Genomic DNA, 20,314 nt, shown 5'->3' with positions numbered 1-20,314 from the left:
GTTAGTGCAGTTCAGCAAGAAACACCCAACTGTTGGCATAGTTATTTTCCAAGTACTGACCCCCTCACTCTAGCTATAAATAGCCATCTGTCTTTGTATTTTGAAGTTCTCTCTCTCTCTTCTATTGTAATGAAAATAAAACTGAAGTTGCTCAGTCGTGTCCAACTCTTTGCGACCCCATGGACAGCAGCCCACCAGGCTCCGCCATCCATGGGATTTTCCAGGCAAGAGTACTGGAGTGGGCTGCCATTTCCTTCTCTAGGGGATCTTCCCAACCCAGGGATCAAACCCGGGTCTCCTGCATTGCAGACAGATGCTTTACCATCTGAGCCACCTGAATAAAATCTGTCTTGCCATCATAACTATCCAGTAAATAATTTCTCTTTAATGGTAACAACCCCAATAACCATCTGACTTAATGCTGAAGGGCAAGGAGAACAGCTACCTCTGTGATGTGTGTCTATGGTTTTGCCAAGCCTGTTTTCTTTCACTGTTGCCAAGTGCATTCTGAATTTTCTCATCCTTTTCAGTTGTTTTATTAAAGAGAAGAAAAAGGCTTGAAAAACAAAATTTTAAAAATGAAGGAAATATTACAAAAAAAGCTGAGGGGGAAGGACCAATTAGAACATATGACAAAGAAAGGCCCTGCATTAAAGGCTAGTGAGGAAGGGGAGAGCAGGGACAGGAGAGGGAGAAGAGAAAGGAAGGTTTCACTAAGTCAGACTTATGGACTAAATGTTATAGCTTTATAAATTCCCAGTAGTGCAAAAAAGATCTCAGTATATATAATGCTTTTAAAAGTCACAGAAGGAAAACGGAAATGAATTCAACTCACTTGCTTTTGGGGCTGTCTTTAAGAAAAAAATAAAGGCAGATAAATGCTGCTAAAAGAGCTCTTTGCAATGTTTCAAAATGAATAAATAAAACCTTCCCTGCCAACTTTTTTTTATTATTATGTCTGTCTCTGACTTTTTAAATGCTTACCTTAAAAATGTTTTCATGCTTCCTTTTCCCTGAACGTTTTATAGTTCACCTTCTTAAATTTCACTGGAGACCTGCAAATCAAGTTGCATCTTGCTGATTTGATAGCTGCTTTTACGCAGCCCAGCGGAAGGCAATGCCTTGGCATCACTCTTGCTGGGAAGAGAGTTTATTAGCAAGCCCTCCTCTGCTTGGCTGGCAGAAGGACATGCTAGGAAGGCCAGACTAGGCTAGGCCTAGCCCAGGGGCCAGCCGGCAGGTGTCTGGATCAGGGTCCTCAGCAGTGACCTTCAGTCTCATAGCAACAACAAAGGAAATCACCACTTTCTCCAAACATCATTAGAGACCCTTGCTTCCCACTCTGGTTGGGAGAGGGGAAGGGAAAATGGGCAGAGGCAAGAAGAAAAATCCTTGTTTTGCAATCCCAGTAATTAGTCCTAGAGGATCTCTCCAACTGCTACTCCTGGCAGGAAGGCCTAGAAAAGGAAAGTCACCAGGCTTGCTACACAGGCCACCGCAGAGCCGGCTCTCTACTTGAAATTCAAATGAGAGCTGCTCTGACCTTTCCTGTCACATATTTTATTTCAGAGACAGTTTACAAGGCCTTTCCACCATGCAGGTCATGTTTTAGTTTAAACAGAAATCCTCTCGTAGGTGTTAGATGCGAGTTAATGATTACACTGAAATCATTCTAATTAGGCTCTGTTGTTACATGCTGCCCTTTGGGGGCTACTGCTGTTGTCACATAAAGTATTTTGTAGAAAAATAATTGGTCTGAAATCCCTTCCTCCCTCTCTAACATACCCATCTCTCATTCCCTCTTGTTTTTTTTTTTTCTAAAATAATTATTGATCTTTCAGCCCTTGATCAGGAAGGTCATTCACCTCTCAGTCCCTATGAACCTTCTAGAAGGTGTCAGGACTGGCAATGGCACCCAGGAGGGTGGCCCACTGTGGCCCATCCTTTGCCAGTTCAGGCCTGCATTACAGTATCAGAGGGGAAGTGAGAATGAAGTTTCCATTTGGGCTCTTCCAAAGCATCCTTAATTTTGTTGTTGTTGTTCTGGATATTTGCAGAGCAGGTGGGTAGAGGATGAAAGTTTGGTTATCCTCCTGGGCTATGCAAGTGCAGAGAACACTTAAGTGGGAGATGGCGGCCCTGGTTTCTCTGTATGGTTTATTCATCATTAATATACATGCACCATGCCCAGTTCAATGTCCAGCAGTATTCAATCTCGATACTGCTAGAATAGCCAATATTGAGATTTTCTTTTTCCTTCTCTCAATTTTGTTTCTTCTCAACAACCTGGAATAACTGACTCAGCTGCCTTATAGAAGAAGCTCTTAGCAATTTCAGTTCAGTCACTCAGTCGTGTCCGACTCTTTGCGACCCCATAAATCACAGCGCACCAGGCGTCCCTGTCCGTCACCAACTCCCAGAGTCCACCCAAACCCGTGTCCATTGAGTCAGTGATGCCATCCAGCCATCTTATCCTCTTTCATCCCCTTCTCCTCCTGCCCCCAATCTTTCCCAGCATCAGGGTCTTTTCAAATGAATCAACTCTTCGCATGAGGTGGCCAAAATATTGGAGTTTCAGCTTTAGCATCAGTTCTTCCAATGAAAACCCAGGACTGATCTCCTTTAGGATGGACTGGTTGGATCTCCTTGCAGTCCAAGGGACTCTCAAGAGTCTTCTCCAACTCCACAGTTCAAAAGCATCAATTCTTCGGTGCTCAGCTTTCTTTATAGTCCAACTCTCACATCCATACATGACCACAGGAAAAACCATAGCCTTGACTAGACAGACTTTTGTTGGCAAAGTAATGTCTCTGCTTTTCAATATGCTATCTAGGTTGTCGTAACTTTCCTTCCAAGAAGTAAGCGTCTTTTAATTTCATGGCTATAATCACCATCTGCAGTGATTTTGGAGCCCAGAAAAATAAAGTCTGACACTGTTTCCGCTGTTTCCCCATCTATTTGCCATGAAGTGATGGGACTGGATGCCATGATCTTTGTTTTCTGAATGTTGAGCTTTAAGCCAACTTTTTCACTCTCCTCTTTCACTTTCATCAAGAGGCCCTTTAGTTCTTCTTCACTTTCTGCCATAAAGATGGTGTCATCTGCATATCTGAGGTTATTCATATTTCTCCCAGCAATCTTGATTCCAGCTTGTGCTTCCTCCAGCCCAGCGTTTCTCATGATGTACTCTGCATACAAGTTAAATAAGCAGGATGACAATATACATTGGAATCAGTCTGTTGTTCCATGTCCAGTTCTAACTGTTGCTTCCTGATCTGCATACAGGTTTCTTAAGAGGCAGGTCAGGTGGTCTGGTATTCCCATCTCTTTCAGAATTTTCCACAGTTTATTGGATCCACACAGTCAAAGGCTTTGGCATAGTCAATAAAACAGAAATAGATGTTTTTCTGGAACTCTCTTGCTTTTTTGATGATCCAGCGGATGTTGGCAATTTAATCTCTGGTTCCTCTGCCTTTTCTAAAACCAGCTTGAACATCTGGAAGTTCACATATTAGCAATTTAAGGGGATATATTTAATGCTGGAAGAAAATTAAACCAAGTTGGGGGACACAAGAACAACTTTTGGGCCACAGCTAATAGAGTCTGTTCTAGAGAATGGACAACACTGTGGAAGATAAAATGGACCATCACTTGGAGGAAAAAAAAATCCTTTTTTTCAGAATCTCTGACAGTAAATAGATTGGTTGAAGAATTCAGAGGAGCAGGAGGCGGTTTCAATGAAAGCAGAAGGAGTCCAAATAGGTAGAGTGTGCTAACCTAATATAAAAGGAGGCTGAGAGGGCACTTAATACCCTTGCCTATAACTGAGTTGGCAAACCTTCTGAAGGTGGCTGTCAATCTTAAAAAAAAATTTTTTTAATTATCTGAGGCCAACCTGTCCCAGCTACTTTAAATCTATATCCAGTATCATCAGATAACTCAGAAACTTTTTTTTAATGAAGTTTTTACAGCAAAAAGCTGTTTCAGACACAGTGGCAAAAATTCTAATAACAAAAATAGTGGTAAAGAATCAAAATTATAACAAGCACAACTATTGTTAACCTATCTTAAAAATTCAGTATCTCTAGAATTTGTTGTCTGGCCCAATAATCCTTGCTCCTCAAAATGTGGTCCATGGACCAGCAGTGCTTGCTTCACCTGGGAAGGTGTCAGAAATGCTGAATCTCACACCCCATGTCAACCACGGGTATGAGAATACGCATATCAGCAAAATCCCAGGTGGCTCTTGGGCGCACTAAGTCTGTCTGAGATGCTGGCTTTTCCACATTCCTACCTATCAGAATCACAAGATTTTCTTACTCTCCACGTCAGCAAAGGATTCCCTGACTCAGACTCTACCATGGGAAGAGACACTATCTTTAACTCCTAGCTCAGTTTGCCCAAGAAACTAAAAAGAATGAAACAGAGATGTTAATTGGATTTTCGAGGGGGGAAAAGGCAGCAAGAAAAACTTCTCTTTCTTGAGAAATACGTTACAGTGTTTTGCTTTTATTTTCTTTTTGTCATGGGGGTGGTGGTATTCAGAGAGCCTCGAATCCCTTCAAAGAGTCATAAAATCAGAATACTGCATTCAAGACCTCATGCTCTTTTCATCTTCTCTCAAGAGCTAATATGAGTTTTCAGCCCACAAAAACCCTTACTTTTATGAATGAACATTCCACCAGTGAGGCTAAGAAGTCAATTAACGTTCTATGTGAGTGTGAGAGGACTAGTTTTTCACTGATTTGATTTGCTTACAGTTTGTTAGGATAAAGTTTTGGAGGTTTTTCCTGATGAGTTTTAGATAAAAAATATCTTCAGACACTATATATGGAGAACATATTTTTATATATGTAGATAGATTAATAAGTAGATACAGATAAAAGCACTTGCTCTCTCTTCTAAACAAGTTTATATCAAGACCCCCTACAAACCCTAGATCTTCATGCCTGTCAAGGCTTCCAACAGCAGAGTGTGTTGGTAATACCTTTGTCACTGCCTAAACAAGACATCAATAATTAAATTCCCATTTATAAAGAGAGGAAATTATTCATGCCATCAGCACTCCCCATCAATAACAGGAGGAGACCTAACTATCTCATTACCCCATCACACTATGTGCAAACAGAACTGCCCGTTGTTGACAATACATATTTGATAAGTGAGGAAACAGGAAGGAGAAACCAAGGATGCAGAGAAGCTGCTTGAGCTTGCCAAGGATCTGGCCTTGGGGTTAGGGTTTGCCTCCTGCACCCTCCTCCAGATCAGTTTCTAGATTGGCCACAGACCGACCACAGCTGAATGGAATGCAGGCTATCTGGCTGTTTGGGGATCACACAGCCTTTCTTTATTCATGTCTAAAAATAAAGTTTAACAATCTTGTTTCCCCTTTTTCCTCCTTTGCTTTTTCAATAAATTTCTCAAGAAGTTTCTCAATGAACTTTTTTAAAGAAGCCTTTATATTTGAAACATTCTACTCAAACTCAACACCCTGACAGGATGTTTAGGGGGAAAGGCAGTGACTAATGAAATCCATGCAGTGATCGATGATCAGCGATCTATAGACCCACCCTGGGCTTCCCCAGGGACCTGCTAGGGAGCCTCAGGATGCTGCTTCCTTTTCGTGTTGCAATTTCCTCAACCCTAATTTGAGACATTTGGAAGGCCCGATTTCTCTTTCAGCTGTTAAAGATGAAAAGCTTCTTCTTGTGGTAAGCCTTTCTTCCCTAAAACAAAACACAGTCGGTCCCTCAACATCCACAGGGGATTGGTTCCAGGGTCCCTGCAGATACCAAAACTCAAGGATGCTCAAGTCCCTTATATAAAATCGAGTAATACAGTCGGCCCCTCTCATCTCCAAGTTTCCATACCCACAAATTCCAGATATGAGAGGCTGACTGTCCAGGAAAATCACAAATGACCAAAAAGCAGAGAGTATCATTTTCAGTTTGGTACTGACTTTTGTGATCTTGGAGAAATAATAACCAGCCCCTGTATTTCTTCACTCTGTCAAATTGCTATTAATATAATGCCAATTATTTTCTTTTGCAAAGTTATTCTCTGTTCCAACCCACCATCTACTCTTCACTCTCTGAGCCCCTCCAGTAGCTCAGGGAATTGACCTCTATAAGCAGCAGCATCCACATAGCCTTGTTTTCTGGCTTCCTATTGTAATGGGCCAATGGGAAGGTTCCAGCAAAACTTCAGATGGTGCTTGAGAAATGCTGGAATATTGCTTCTTCACCCCCTCCCTGTTTCTATAACCCTACTATGACATCAGCCATGTCTCCCCGTAACTGCAGCTTCCACTGGATGGCCCCTTGCCCGCAGTCTGCTTCTCACTGGGATCTAGAAATCTGTTTCTTCCCCTTCCCACCTTAGCCCTAGACATGGCAGGAGTTTCCCATGCTGCCTGCTAGCCTCTGGCTTCTGTGGTCCTGAGCACATCTTTATAAGTAGCCCTTTCAATAAAGCTCCTCTTTGAGCCATCCGAGTTCCCCTTCATCTCATGCCAGAAATTTAAACAACACACAGGGTAAATAGTAAGTAACTAGTTTAAAATACTTTCAATCCTGTTTTGCAAGGGCTGCCATAACAAAGTACCTCAGACTGGGTGGCCTATTTTCTCACAGTTCTGGTTGGGAGTCAGGATCAGGTTGCTGGCAGGGTTAGGATTTCAGCAGGATACAATTCGGCCCACAACAGGCACTTTCAACCTAATTAGCCATATGTTTTCACGTATGAAACCTGGGTGTGTTTCCAGCATATTCTCCAAGTGAAGTCTCCCAAACCATAATTCTCAACCACAGCCAGTGCCACATTCTCAAGAGGGTAAGTGGCATCAACATGAACTTTAACCACACGTCGGTAACAATGTGGTGCTGGCTTTACCCACCTCAGCCGGTAAGTCAACCAGAAAAGGGGGTGTGCCACGGTGGGAAAGCCTAGTGGGGAGGCAGAAGCTGGGGCCACTCCCCACATGGGCTTGACATCACTCAATGCCTCAAATGCTTCACCTTTTCATTCGTAAAATAATAGTAATGTCAACTATCTCGGGGAATTACTACAAGAACCAAAGCATGTGGCCACCGTGGAAAACAGTATGGAGGTTCCTCAGGAAACTAAAAACAGAATTGCCACATGGTCCAGCAATTCCACTCCTGGGGACATATCCAAACGAAACTATAGTTCAAAAGCTACATGCACCCCTATGTTCACAGCAGCATTATTCACAGTAGCCGAGACATGGAGACAACCTAAACGGCCACTGACATACAAACAGATAAAGAAGACGTGGTGCATATATGCGGTGCAATAATACGCGGCCGTAAAACGAATGAAATAATGCCTCCTGCAGCAAAATGAATTCAACTAGAGACTATCATACTAAGTGAAGTAAGTCAGAAAGAAAAGACAAATACTTTATCACTTATATGTAGAATCTAAAATAGGACACAAAGGAACCTACTGGTGAAACTGAAAGAATCACAGACATAGAAAACAGACCCATGATTGCCAAGGGGAAGGAGGTTGGGGAGGAAAGGAGGCTTGACGTTAGCAGATGTAAGCTTTTATATATAGAATGGATAAACAAGTTACTACTGCACAGCACAGAGAACTATTCTCAATATCATATGATAAACCATAGTGGAAAAGACTGTATAAAGGTTATATATATATATATATATATATATATATATGTAGGTATATATATATGAATCACTTAGCTGTACAACAATAATTAATATAACATTGTAAATCAACTTTACTTGAACAAAAAACAAAAAGAACCAAAGGAAAAAGTACATGAAAAGTCTATTGCAAACTTAAAATATCATCCTGTACAAACAATAAAACTGTTCTGAGTTCAATTCTATTATTTCCTGTTGTTCAGAGCATTAAGGGTTCAAAGACAACAAATTCTTCAAACGTATGAAATCTTGTCATACATTAATATTGTTCCTTTCAGAGCTCCTAGCTGGGCACACAGTAGCTTGTCAGTAAGTATTATTTGAATTAAAGTTTCAGGAATATAGTGTTTATCAAGTTGTTTTTAATTAAAAAGCAAAACATTGAACAAAAACATCAGTTCTGAAAGATGAAACTAGAAATATCTATTAGTTTACCCATTAAGTCGAGTTTCTGAGAATTTCCCAACATTTTTGCCAATATCTTTTTGTAATTATAGCACATCAATACATTTAGAGCCCGTTTAGAAAAACATTTATCAATACTCCTTCCAGAACCATACATCACACATGGTATATGGTTCTTGTCCAGTGATGGGAGATAATCCTCAGTTTCCTAATTAGAGACAGCCTTTAATGTAATTGAAACATGTACCCAATAACAGCTCCATCCTCTAATCAACACACCATGGCTTCACACTCACTCTGAAATTTTATTTTATGTTGAACTGAGCTTTGCATCATTTTTATAATACAATAAGTAGCACTGATTGCTGAAATCCTAATTCTTCAAATGTTTGAATGCTGGAAAGGTTTATGAGATATACTAAGGAAACCTAGCTGGAGGTAGGAAGGATCAAGTGATGAGAAGTGGAGATTACAAACTGGAACTTTTCACTCCAGGAGAAATACTTCCTTGAATCTTATTACCTCGTTCTGATCTTTTTCTACAAACCCTTCATTCCAATTTCCTATCACCTCACCCAGAGCATCGTAATAGGTAGTCTTTCCTTGAGATAGGGCTGGTAGATTTTTTTTTCTAGTTTTGCATAATATCATGATGAAAAGCAGGATTTTAATTTAAGCAGAACAATGACATATGCTTCACAGTTTACATAGCTGCTATCCCATTTGGAACCCTTCCTATTTTATAACATTCCTGTATCATTACTACAAAACCACAAAGAGAAAGAATTATAAAGAGTTAAATTAGCCTCCAAAATCTTCCTCCTACAGATGCTATAATATTATGTTACCAGGAATGAAGAGGAGTTAGGAAAAGCTGACAAAGAGGGAGGAGGGTAGAAAACAGCAGCTGTTTTAATGAAAAACAACAACAAAATTTCTCTTGTTCTTGGATAAGAGAGTTTAAGGATCCATGTGAGGGTGAACTGAATACAAAGCAAGCTCTGAGGTCAAATTAGCTGGTTCGAAGACTGGCTCCACGCCTTCCTAGCTGTGTAGACTTGAACACACTTCTTAACCTCTCTGTGCCTCAGCTGTCTCTTGGAAAAACAGGATAATATGAACACCCACTTCATATGGTTATTCTGTGGATAAAAAATAGCTAATTGTTATAAAGGATATAGGCTAAGCCTGGCAAATATTAAGGTCTAATAAATATTAACTGGTGTTATTGTTACTTTAAAAAAATCTTTTGTCTTCCTTAAATCAGATTTTTGCTGCGGGTTAAGATTTTTCCAAGTGTGTTAACATCTGACTTAAAAGTAGGAGGCATATATTCTAGTCCCTTTGAAGGTAAGGGCAGTGGTCTGGTCTGGTCTTTCCTGGCTCTCACATTCAGTGCTCCAATGAGGATATCAGATCCATCAACCCCTCAGGCTACAAATATTCTAGAACAGGGAGGAATTCTTAAGAATAGCCCATTTCCCATATTTTCTGATAAAGAGACAAACTCAGGGAAGTTCTAGCTGGATTTCTTATCAAGGTCTACATGTCAGGCATAGGCCTGGAGTGGTGATAACCTGGCTGAGTATGTCCAGGTCCTCCTCATGACCCACCCCACTCTGGCCACAACATACCCATTTTATTTTCTGAGTGTTAACTGAGGACTTCTGAAAACTAACCTATGCCTGGCTAGAGAGAAAAGGGATCTAGAAGACCAAAACACAAGTTTCTTGAAGACTAGACCGTATCTTATGTTTATCCCATTTCTCATAGAAAACCTAGTGCTTTGTCCCTGCTTCACAGAAGGTCTTACAAACAGTGTTGATTGAAAATGCCAACTTAGTTTGATTTGCAATAATATACTTACTGTCATCCTCTCCTCACCATTAGCATGAGTTACCTTATGGCCATATGGAAAAGATCATGAAAAAAATAGCATGAAATAAAATTTTCAAATTCCTTTTTATTGCAGAACTCCTATCATGTTCCTTATTAAACATAAAGATTAACAGACTACACACACACACAGGTTTCCTGAGGGGGTCACTGCATCAACACACTGATATTCCTCAAGTCTTTCCACCTTCATGCATCACCAGCTGCTCACCTTGGAGGACCCGTCCACTAGCACCCATGAAATTACTCTGTCAAATCAAAAGGCATTTTTTGGCTTCAAATGAATGGCAAACTTTGGATGACAGCCAAATCCTATTTATCAATGTAACAAACCATATTTACCTATTGCTTCATTTCCCTAAATTGTTTTCCAACCTTGGGACGTGTTGTTTGCATCTTAATTTAGCACTAGTTTCTCCGTGCTCGAAACTTCTCCCACGTGTTTTACCTTATTCCTTCTTCTGACAAAAGTAAACACTACTACAACAGCTCTGGCAAGCAGCTATTACAATGGATTAGTGCCTTCTGCCTTAAGCACAGTCTTTTTTCTACCCCTTAGGGACTGCGCAGCTATCAGATGTAATTTTAATTCTTCTGATTTTAGCAATCATGCATGGGAGACAGAAATCTCTGACAACACAGTGGAACATGTTCCAGTCAAGGACACAAACACAGTTGATTCTAAGATGGAGAATGATGAAAAGGATGGCATCTGTGGAAGAAGAATGCAGGAGAAAATTAATTCAGAATTCATGCCTCAACTTGGGAGATGGCTAATCTTCTGCCAATCATTGCTGGAGGTTCTGTTTCCATATTTACTGCAACCTGGACATTTAGGACCAGAAACCAAGAAACACTGGACACAAGTGGAGATGGCAATGTGATTTTGAAGTACAACTAAGACAGACAATAAACATGTTTTACACAAGAATTCTGACAGAATGTGGTCCACTGGAGAAGGGAATGGCAAACCACTTCAGTATTCTTGCCTTGTGAACCCCATGAACAGTATGAAAAGGCAAAATGATAGGACACTGAAAGAGGCACTCCCCAGGTCAGCAGGTACCCAATATGCTACTGGAGATCAGTGGAGAAATAACTCCAGAAAGAATGAAGGGATGGAGCCAAAGCAAAAACAATACCCAGCTGTGGGTGTGACTGGTGATAGAAGCAAGGTCTGATGCTGTAAAGAGCAATATTGCATAGGAACCTGGAATGTCAGGTCTATGAATCAAGGCAAATTGGAAGTGGTCAAACAGGAGATGGCAAGAGTGAATGTCGACATTCTAGGAATCAGCGAACTAAAATGGACTGGAATGGGTGAATTTAACTCAGATGACCATTATATCTACTACTGCAGGCAGGAATCCCTCAGAAGAAATGGAGTATCCATCATGGTCAACAAAAGAGTTCAAAATGCAGTACTTCGATGCAATCTCATAAATGACAGAATGACCTCTGTTCGTTTCCAAGGCAAACCATTCAATATCACAGTAATCCAAGTCTATGTCCCAACCAGTAATGCTGAAGAAGCTGAAGTTGAACGGTTCTATGAAGACCTTCAAGACCTTTTAGAACTAACACCCAAAAAAGATGTCCTTTTCATTATAGGGGATTGGAATGCAAAAATAGGAAGTCCAGAAACACCTGGAGTAACAGGCAAATTTGGCCTTGGAATACGGAATGAAGCAGGGCAAAGACTAATAGAGTTTTGCCAAGAAAATGCACTGGTCATAGCAGACACCCTCTTCCAACAACACAAGAGAAGACTCTACACATGGACATCACCAGATGGTCAACACTGAAATCAGATTGATTATATTCTTTGCAGCCAAAGATGGAGAAGCTCTATACAGTCAACAAAAACAAGACCAGGAGCTGACTGTGGCTCAGATCATGAACTCCTTATTGTCAAATTCAGACTTAAATTGAAGAAAGTAGGGAAAACCACTAGACAATTCAGGTATGACCTAAATCAAATCCCTTATGATTATACAGTGGAAGTGAGAAATAGATTTAAGGGACTAGATCTGATAGACAGAGTGCCTGATGAACTATGGAGTGAGGTTCGTGACATTGTACAGGAGACAGGGATCAAGACCATCCCCAAGAAAAAGAAATGCAAAAAAGCAAAATGGCTGTCTGGGGAGGCCTTACAAATAGCTGTGAAAAGAAGAGAAGCAAGAAGCAAAAGAGAAAAGGAAAGATACAAGCATCTGAATGCAGAGTTCCGAAGAATAGCAAGAAGAGATAAGAAAACCTTCCTCAGCGATCAATGCAAAGAAATAGAGGAAAACAACAGAATGGGAAAGACTAGAGATCTCTTCACGAAAATTAGAGATAACAAGGGAACGTTTCATGCAAAATGGGGTCGATAAAGGACAGAAATGGTATGGCCCTAACAGGAGCAGAAGATATCAAGAAGAGGTGGCAAGAATACACAGAAGAACTGTACAAAAAAGATCTTCACGACCAAGATAATCACGATGGTGTGATCACTCACCTAGAGCCAGATATCCTGGAATGTGAAGTCAAGTGGGCCTTAGAAAGCATCACTACAAACAAAGCTAGTGGAAGTGATGGGATTCCAGTTGAGCTCTTTCAAATCCTGGAAGATGATGCTGTGAAAGTGCTGCACTCAATATGCTAGCAAATTTGGAAAACTCAGCAGTGGCCACAGGACTGGAAAAGGTCAGTTTTCATCCCAATCCCAAAGAAAGGCAATGCCAAAGAATGCTCAAACTACCGCACAATTGCACTCATCTCACACACTAGTAAAGTAATGCTCAAAATTCTCCAAGCCAGGCTTCAGCAATACATGAACCGTGAACTTCCTGACATTCAAGCTGGTTTAAGAAAAGGCAGAGAAACAAGAGATCAAATTGCCAACATCCGCTGGATCATGGAAAAAGCAAGAGAGTTCCAGCAAAACATCTATTTCTGCTTTATTGATTATGCCAAAGCCTTTGACTGTGTGGATCACAATAAACTGTGGAAAATTCTGAAGGGGATGGGAATACCAGACCACCTGACCTACCTCTTAAGAAACCTGTATGCAGGTCGGGAAGCAACAGTTAGAACTGGACATGGAACAACAGACTGGTTCCAAATAGGAAAAGGAGTACGTCAAGGCTGTATATTGTCACCCTGCTTATTTAACTTATATGCAGAGTACATCATGAGAAATGCTGGGCTGGAAGAAGCACAAGCTGGAATCAAAATTGCCGGGAGAAATATCAATAACCTCAGATATGCAAATGACACCACCCTTATGGCAGAAGGTGAAGAGGAACTAAAAAGCCTCTTGATGAAGGTGAAAGAGGAGAGTGAAAAAGTTGGCTTAAAACTCAACTCAATTTTCATTTCAGAAAATGAAAATCATGGCATCTGGTCCCATCACTTCATGCAAAATAGATGGGGAAACAGTGGAAACAGTGTCAGACTTTATTTTGGGGGGCTCCAAAATCACTGAAGATGGTGACTGCAGCCATGAAATTAAAAGACGCTTACTCCTTGGAAGGAAAGTTATGACCAACCTAGACAGCATATTGAAAAGCAGAGACATTACTTTGCCAACAAAGGTTCATCTAGTCAAGGCTATGGTTTTTCCAGTGGTCATGTATGGATGTGAGAATTGGACTGTGAAGAAGGCTGAGCATCGAAGAATTGATGCTTTTGAACTGTGGTGTTGGAGAAGACTCTTGAGAGTCCCTTGGACTGCAAGGAGATCCAACCAGTCCATTCTGAAGGAAATCAGTCCTGGGATTTCTTTGGAAGGAATGATGCTAAAGCTGAAACTCCAGTACTTTGGCTACCTCATGCGAAGAGTTGACTCATTGGAAAAGACTCTGATGCTGGGAGGGATTGGGGGCAGGAGGACAAGGGGACGACAGAGGGTGAGATGACTGGATGGCATCACTGACTCGATGGACGTGAGTCTGAGTGAACTCCAGGAGTTGGTGATGGACTGGGAGGCCTGGCGTGCTGCAATTCATGGGGTTGCAAAGAGTTGGACACAACTGAGTGACTGAGCTGAACTGAACTGAACACAAGAATGCACCTCAGAGTGGCCCCAAATTAAGATCTTTGAGATAGATCAGCTGAAGCCACACAGAGGAGAATGTAAGGAGGTAAGTTAACCTGGCTTGGATGGGGAGGGGACAGGTCAGAAATCAGACCCTGGTTGTTTCTTCCTCTAATACAATGGGCCATGCCAATGCCAAATCCCTCCACAGCCCTGATTATGTATTTCTCATCAGCTTATGAGCTCAGCACCCTCCTTTTGGCTAATCCCTGCATCTCTTATCCCAGCACTTTTTTTTTTAATTGAAGGATAATTGCTTTCCAGAATTTTGCTGTTTTCTGTCAAACCTCAACATGAATCAGCCATAGGTATACATAGATCCCCTCCCTTTTGAACCTCCCTCCCATCTCCCTCCCCATCCCACCCCTCTATGTTGATACAGAGCCCCTGTTTGAGTTTCCTGAACCATACAGCAAATTCCCATTGGCTATCTATTTTACATATGATAATATAAGTTTCCATGTTACTCTTTCCATACATCTCACCCTCTCCTCCTCTCTCCCCATGTCCATAAGTCTATTCTCTATGTCTGTTTCTCCATTGTTTCCCTGTAAATAAATTCTTCAGTACCATTTTTCTAGATTCCATATATATGCATTAAAATATGATATTTGTCTTTCTCTTTCTGACTTACTTCACTTTGTATAATAGGTTCTAGGTTCATCCACCTCATTAGAACTGACCCAAATGAGTTCCTTTTTATGGCTGAGTAATATTCCATGGTGCATATGTACCACAACTTCTTTATCCATTCATCTGTCAATGGACATCTAGGTTGCTTCTATGTTCTAGCTACTGTAAATAGTGCTGCAATGAACAATGGGATACATGTGTCTCTTTCAATTTTGGTTTCCTCAGGGTATATGCCTAGGAGTGGGATTGCTGGGTCACATGGTGCTTTTATTCCTAGTTTTTTAAGGAATCTCCATACCGTCTTCCATAGTGTCAGCCCAGCACTTCTTGATGTTAGCATGTGTCCAAACCCTCTGTAGAATCACTCAAAATTCCCATCCTCAGAACACTGGGGACTAGGGGCCCAATCATTTTCATTTTTAAGAGGCTTAATGTATGAGTCCAGTGCGGAGAAGGTAATGGCACCCCACTCCAGTACTCTTGCCTAGAAAATCCCATGGATGGAGGAGCCTGGTAGGCTGCAGTCCATGGGGTCGCTAAGAGTCGGCTAAGACTGAGCAACTTGCCTTTCACTTTTCACTTTCATGCATTGGAGAAGGAAATGGCAACCAACTCCAGTGTTCTTGCCTGGAGAATCCCAGGGATGGTGGAGCCTGGTGGGCTGCCGTCTATGGGGTCACACAGAGTCAGACACGACTGAAGTGACTTAGCAGCAGCAGCAGCAACACTGCTGTGGTTCATCTCACATACAGGAAAACAAGTGACAACAGATGTTAGACAACTTGTCCCTGGCCACACAGCTAATGTTTGCCAGAGACAGAGCTGGCCTTGACTCTACATCCTGGCCTCAACTCTAGTCTCTAGTTTCCTCTTGATCTCCTGCTTGCAGGAATGAACCTCTGCTTCTGACAGTGTCCATGATCAATGCCTTTGCCTGACTTTTAAGGTCCTTCTTAATGTGGCACCCTGCAACTCAAGTCTCTCCAGCCATGCTCCTCCCACTTCCCTGGGTACCCTCTACTTCAGGTGAGCATCCCTCTCCTTGTTTTGTGCCCCTCAAGTGTCATTATCTTCACATACAAAATCCTCTATTCCCTACCCCATCACTTTTCCCACCCACTGTTCAACTTTCTACTCAATCCCCACTTTTCCCTCCATGCCTCCTATGACTATTCCACTTGCACCCACCTTCGTTTTCTCTTCTCCTATCACATATCAGCTACAGGGTGGCCACTAACTATACATTCTTAGTGTCTGTCATGGTTAATTTTCTGTGTCAATTTCACTGGCCACAGGATACTCCAATAGCTGGTTAAACATTATTTCTGGGTGTGTCTACACTATTTCCGAGTGTTTCTCTGACGATGTGTCCAGAAGAGATCAATGTTTGAATTGGTAAGCTGAGTAAGAAGGCAGCCCTCCCCATGGTGGGTAGCCATCATCTAGTCAGATGAAGGCCTGAACGGATGCAAACTCAGGGGATGGCTGGATTTATTCTTTGCTTGAACGCACGAGCTGGAACATTGATCTTCTGTCCTCAGTGCCAGAGGTCTTCAGAGCCCTCAGGTTCAGACTGAAAACTATACCATTGGGTCCCTGGCTCTTATGTAGTCAAACTATACCACTGCTCTTTCTGGGTCTCCAGCTTGCAGACAGCAGACAGTAAGACATCTCAGCTTCCATAACACTGAGCCAATTCCTATAGTAAATCCCTTTCTAGATATGTGTGTGTATGTTCTTGTTCAGTCGCTCAGTCATGTCCAACTCTTTGCAACCCCATGGACTATAGCTTGCTAGATTTACCTGTCCTTCACCAGCTCCCAGAACTTGCTCAAATTCATATCTGTTGAGTTGGTGGTGCCATCCAACCATCTCATCCAACCTGTCTCCTCCTGCCTCCTATCTTTCCTAGCATCAGGGTCTTTTCCAGTGAATCAGCTCTTCACATCAGGTGGCCAGAGTATTGGAGCTTAAGCTTCAGCATCAGTCCTTCCAATGAATATTCAAGACTGATTTCCTTTAAGATTGACTGATTTGATCTCCTTGCATGTGTATATTCTAGATAGATATATATAAATGCACACATATGTAAGTGTATATAGATATAGAAACATATACGTGTATATATATATGTGTATATATATATATATATACACACACATCCATAAAGATATATAGATATCTCTGATTATCAGAGCTATCAGAAAGATATATATGAAAGATATATAGATATCTCTGTTTCTCGGAGAGCCCTAATACAGTGTCTTTTGTTTCTTTTTGTATTATTTATATTGTTTCTTTTAATATTTTTCCCCAACTAGACTGAGTTTCCCAAAGTCAGGACCAATCCTTTATGTTCTTTCAGTATCTCTCACAGCACCTAACATAATATTTAACAAATAGGAAGAAACCAACAATTATTTCCTGATTACTTATTATTATTCTGTCCTCATTACATTGTCAACTGATATATGCTTGCCCTGTGTCGAAGATGTAATCTCTTCAAATGAAGATTCCCCAAAAGCCGTGGGGAACATAGGTCAAGGTTTATCGAGTACTGACCTTAGGATATATTTTTTATCCATCAGAATTATTTTTTAATTGACCATTATTTCAAAATTAGAACATGTCACATAAAATCTGAACTCCAAACTTCTCTTGGAAAACCTTAAAATCCAGGGATTCTGTGCTCACATTCCTGCAGGCCAGATACTGCCTTGGGATAAATAAAACCAGCTGCCTTCTTCAGATGGGTTTTGTGTGGTCCAATCTGCTATATCACCACCCCTCTTGTGGTGTTCCCAACACTTCAACTGAGTGTCAGAGGTCATTTCTTGTCACATGCTGTGCTGTACTCAGCCGTGACCAACTCTTTATGACCCCATGGACTACAGTCTACCAGCCTCCTCTGTCCACGGGATTTTTCCAGGCCAAGAATACTGGAATGGGTTGCCATTTCCTCCTCCAGGGAATCTTCCCAGCCTAGGGATCAAACCCGTATCTCCTGCATTGTCATGCAGATTTTTTACCACTGAGCCACCAGAGAAGCCCACCCATTTATTGTCATACTAGACTGCTATTTTACAACTAATAGAGAAATGGCTGCTGGGTCTATCAATCTATCACAGGAGACAGATTAAAAGATAGACTACAAAGGCTACTTGTTTCAAAAAACTAAATAGAGAATATAAGCCTTTAAAAAGGCAATGCATACATTGGTATGTTGAGCATGCAAACAAATCACGTCAGTGTCTTTTCTTATATCCCACTCTCCTCAATCACTTATATTGGGTCTCAAAGGCAATCACATTTGTGACTCCTGATTCTGGTCCTAAGTAAGTATATGAACTAATGGTAGTATATCAGTCAGGTAGGCTAAATTATGTTGCAATAAGGAAAAGCCCAGTAACAACAAATATTATTTCTTATTCATTCTACATGTCCAGTAATAGTGGACTCTGCTCCAGGTTTCTTAGATCTGGCTAACAGAACAACTACCATCTCAAATATACCAGTTACAATACAAGCAGAACAAGGACTCTATAAAGAGGTGATCTCCCATTGGCAACTGAATGTTTCAGTGTGAAAATGCCACATATCACTTCTACTCACAACTCATAAACCAAAATTAATCATATGACCCCAATCCAACCACAAGTAAACACAAGCCCACCTTGTGCCTGAAGACAAAGAACTACAAGTAATGAATAACATTGATGACCACCCTCATGAGGCCAGTGACACTTGACCTTGAGAATGCTAAGCCTGCCCTTGGAGCATGAAGAGCAGCCAGTGATGGTTACTTTCCTGATGTGCTCCCTGGATCTTCAGCTGGATGGATAAGGTACAGGAGAGCTTCTATTCACAGCCATTGCACAAGGAAGAGTTCTACTTTGTTGAGTTCATTTGAGAATTGCTAGAGAAGTATAACAGAGAAGGCAATGGCACCCCACTCCAGTACTCTTGCCTGGAAATCCCATGGATGGAAGAGCCTGGTGGGCTGCAGTCCATGGGGTTGCTAAGAGTCGGACACGATTGAGCGACTTCACTTTCACTTTTCACTTTCATGCATTGGAGAAGGAAATGGCAACCCACTCCAGTGTTCTTGCCTGGAGAATCCCAGGGACGGTGGAGCCTGGTGGGCGGCCGCCTATGGGGTCACACAGAGTCAGACACGACTGAAGTGACTTAGCAGCAGCAGCAGAGAAGTATAACAGAACTGAACAGTTCTTTAAAATTGTGGCTAATCCTGAGTGCCTGAACACCTAAGCCACTGACAGCACATCAGTAAGAACGATGCTTTGGCCTCTAGTTTAAGTCACCCTATTATGCTTGGAGCAATGGCAAGGCTACCAAGCCACAGGGGTAAGAACTGTACCAAGAGGGATGGAATTTGTTCAGAAGGGAAACAAAATGAGAAGAGGAGCACATGCTCATTGTGCAAAACCATGTCTAATTCAACATTTTGTGTGACACCTTGCATATTATCGCTTTAAATTGTTGAACTTTAATAATATCCTTGAACCTGATTCTTCAACAGGCACATCATAAAAGCCATCTTCAAAAGTGATGCTAGAAAAATTACACTTACGGCTTAGTGTTATTTCCAACAAGTATTGAACACTACTTGTAATGTGTAAAAAGTACCCATTTAATTTGCCTTTTCAATATCACAGTGAAAAAAATAAAAGAATAAGAATGCATTTTTGAAGCCTGTAATAAGGCCTGACCATTCAGAGTATCTATGTAGCATCTCTGCATCCACCTCCAGAAACCAGCAAACTCTCTGGAACACACTCAGCACGACTTGACTTGAGTCCTCTTTATTCACAGCATTGAAAATATCCACACACTCTTCTTATTACACGCACTGACAATTCTCCCAAAGTCTCCTTGTGTGGGACAGAAAACACTTTAATCAGAACTCAATATATCATAGAGAATAATGAAGGCTTTAAAAAAAAAAAAAAGCACAGATAAAGATAGCTTTACAAATAAGCCAGGACTTTCATAAATTGCTACCTGCTGAAAGCACACAATGAGGGCCCTGTCATAAAATCACAGTGAGATAATAACCGTTTTATTTAATAAAACCCGGTGACCAACTGAACACATGTATTAAGAGTTATGCAGTAAGAATGCCTTTTTGTAATTTCTTACCTGCCGCGATGTCAGAAATCGAGACAGTATTCCCGGTGAGCCCAGCTGGAACACGCATAGCCAACAGCAGGCCATCTTGATGTCTGTATTCTGAAGTCTAATCTGCCTGTTTGGTCACTCTCAGTGTATGACTTACACAGGCAAGACATCTGAAGTTTCCAAAGTTTGGTTCATAATAAACATCCCTATGACAACTGCCAAGAAGAAAATGGCTTTCTATTAATTCTTTTAAAATTGGAATCCTAACATGTATTCTAATATGATCTAAGAAATAAAAACAATGGGACAAAATATGGACTGTACTTCCACTGTGAAGTTTCCATGGAGGACCATGAAAACCTCTATTACTAATATCATGAAAAGATATTTCTCCAAATCACACACACACACACACACACACACACACACAATGACAACAACAGATGAAAATCCCAGAACACACAGA

At 41.2% G+C, this 20,314-nt stretch overlaps 1 protein-coding gene across 31 annotated transcripts in view; it reads right to left on the bottom strand.

Moving 5' to 3' along the window:
• LOC147367073 (GTP-binding nuclear protein Ran-like) overlaps window positions 1-20,314 on the bottom strand; it is a 462,878-nt gene that overhangs the window by 290,556 nt on the left and 152,008 nt on the right. For 6 of the 31 annotated variants that reach the window (XR_015169780.1, XR_015169786.1, XR_015169790.1 and 3 more), the window contains 2 exons: window positions 19,870-20,063; window positions 19,337-19,601 (listed from right to left, as the gene is read on the bottom strand). The exons of 18 other annotated variants lie outside the window; for them this stretch is intronic. The gene's annotated coding sequence lies outside the window, so the exon portion shown is untranslated. Of the gene's footprint in view, window positions 1-7,741; window positions 9,239-9,739; window positions 10,705-16,512; window positions 16,768-19,336; window positions 19,602-19,869; window positions 20,064-20,314 lie in introns of those variants that run through there. 7 more of the 31 variants (XR_015169783.1, XR_015169785.1, XR_015169789.1 and 4 more) reach the window with 4 other exon arrangements.

Source organism: Bos grunniens, chromosome 8, assembly GCF_055505025.1.
Source record: "Bos grunniens cultivar Pamir isolate PY7600 chromosome 8, Bosgru_T2T1.0, whole genome shotgun sequence".
Classification (NCBI taxonomy): domain Eukaryota; kingdom Metazoa; phylum Chordata; class Mammalia; order Artiodactyla; family Bovidae; genus Bos; species Bos grunniens.
The sequence above is the reverse complement of the archived record's forward strand: the minus strand, read 5'-3'. Positions and strand labels throughout refer to the sequence as shown.